The sequence below is a fragment of the Electrophorus electricus genome, chromosome 1, assembly GCF_041902795.1.
Source record: "Electrophorus electricus isolate QZ-2024a chromosome 1, ASM4190279v1, whole genome shotgun sequence".
NCBI classification, from domain to species: Eukaryota; Metazoa; Chordata; class Actinopteri; order Gymnotiformes; family Gymnotidae; genus Electrophorus; species Electrophorus electricus.
In genome coordinates, this window is record NC_137497.1 from 8,774,467 (window position 1) to 8,776,481 (window position 2,015).

General features: G+C 42.1%; 1 long non-coding RNA gene across 1 annotated transcript; it reads left to right on the forward strand.

Annotated features, from left to right (window-relative positions):
- Window positions 1–282: 282 nt before the first annotated feature.
- LOC145657011 (uncharacterized) lies at window positions 283–1,605 on the forward strand. The gene is made up of 3 exons (XR_014122774.1): window positions 283–501; window positions 954–1,023; window positions 1,456–1,605. It is a non-coding gene; the product is annotated as an uncharacterized LOC145657011 (long non-coding RNA).
- The last annotated feature ends 410 nt before the right edge of the window (window positions 1,606–2,015 follow it).

The window sequence follows — 2,015 nt, forward strand, 5'->3', positions numbered from 1 at the left end:
AGTGGTGGAAATCTCAGCATTCACAACTCCTCATAAATACTAAACGTTAAAGTATTTCCACACTTTTTGCCTCTACAGTTGAATGTCATGCTATTTAAAAACAAAATAAACATTAGAAGATAGTTCTTCTTGAACGTACTGAGTAGAGCTTAAGTCAGCAATCACCAACATTATTTCGTGTAACGTTGCTGCTGGCCCGAGTGCCGCAGGGCGCGGGGCAGGACGCACAAACTCCCTTGTGTTTGTGAAACATTTATTAACATTAAACACGGACAACACAAGTGCCACTCACATACAAATATAGCAGTGAACAGTATTAAACATTTAACATAATACGAAAACGGTGTCACATCCATAACTCGGATTACCGACAGGAGGCATTAGATTTTGCGCGGGACTGGTAGGACATACTGCAGCTGGGAGCCAAAGGCACTTTTATCCAAGCAGAAACGGTCTTTGCTATGATTGAACCGTACACAACACACAAACAGCGGCACAAACGTAAGTACACAAAGTAGCAATCTGCAGAATTCTAGCTGTTAGCTCTTTGTAAAATTTGAAAGTAGTTGTAACTGGATATTTGAACATTTTTAGGGAGGTTTTTCAAAGGCTTGAACGAGCTGTGTGTAGGTTATGTTAGCGATACAGCAATGCTAGCGGGCTAAACCATCTGGCTAACCTTAGCTATCCTAGCTAGCTAGTTGGGATAACACTTTTGTTAATTGACTGCCTAATCCAGTGGTCACCAACCTTTTCATCGATAAACATAATATCATATTCTGAATTATGAGCAAATTAGACATGTGAGCTCGACTTGATAGATAGACTGGTTGGCGACCAGCGAGCTAAACCATCGATAAGGGTGCTGTAGCTAGCCAACATTATTTCTTCCATCAGTGCAGCTTGATTTTCATTACGGTTCTTTGTAAAATTGCTAAACCTTTATTTACTAGTTAGGTGTCCAAGTTCAACACACGCAAAGGCTGGGACACTTCTAAGAATGTGGAAGAGCGCAGGGAGCAGGTCAGCAGCTTCTTTTAGAAGGAACTCCTTTAGAATTGATTTATCCTGACTACAAAAACAACTGCTCCCCATGTCTGTGTAATTTCAGTCTAGTTGGTTGGGTTTATTATTTAGCCAAGAGTGAAATAATAATGAAATTTACAGTATACTTTTACATCACCATATTGCTTTTTATAAACAGTGAACACTATACATGCAAATACAACACTATACATGCAAATACAAGAAGTATTCAGATTTCTTTTCAACAGGAGTTTATAGTGCTTAGTGCTGTTTATTTATGAGGGATATGGGGACCCTAGCTGGGATTTTAAATAAATTTAGAATTCTTGGCAGACCTGGAATAAGGCCAAGCCGGTGTGGGACAAGGCACATGGTGTAAAACTCAATAAGACTCCTGGGACTGAAATAGCTGTTTTTGCTGCCACACAGCTGAAAGGATCCTCCTCCACTTGTGAAGCGTGCACTGATAAGACAGGCCACTGCTCAGGCAGATGTTTCTGTTTCGAAGGCCACACACACATCTGAGCTGAAGCAGGAAAGTGAGAGGGGGACTTCTGGAGGAAGATTGGACGACAAGCCACACCCACCCTCTCTACTAACCTCGCCTCTACAGTAGGTTGAGACTTCGGAGCACGGCTCCAGCCACCCCGTGAATATTTCTGCTCTATTCATGATGCTGGGTGAGAAACTGTGTAGAGTTATGCCTCCTAACATGACTGATATTAAAAATAGGCGTTTATCACATTTTTGTAGATGGCCCATGTTTTAAACCGTCTGACTCTGAATTTCCCTGTGGTTATTGTCTGCTCTCTGCCTAACCTCATTTTGGAGGCTTACTCTCTCCCTTATAGGTCTGCTCAAGCAGTTGAGCTGATGGCGTTTACCAGGGTCTGCCATCTACTCCGGGATCAGGTTGTCACCATCTACACTGATTCCCATTATGCGTTTGGGGTTGCTCATAACTTTGTTAAGATTTGGCACTCCAGGGG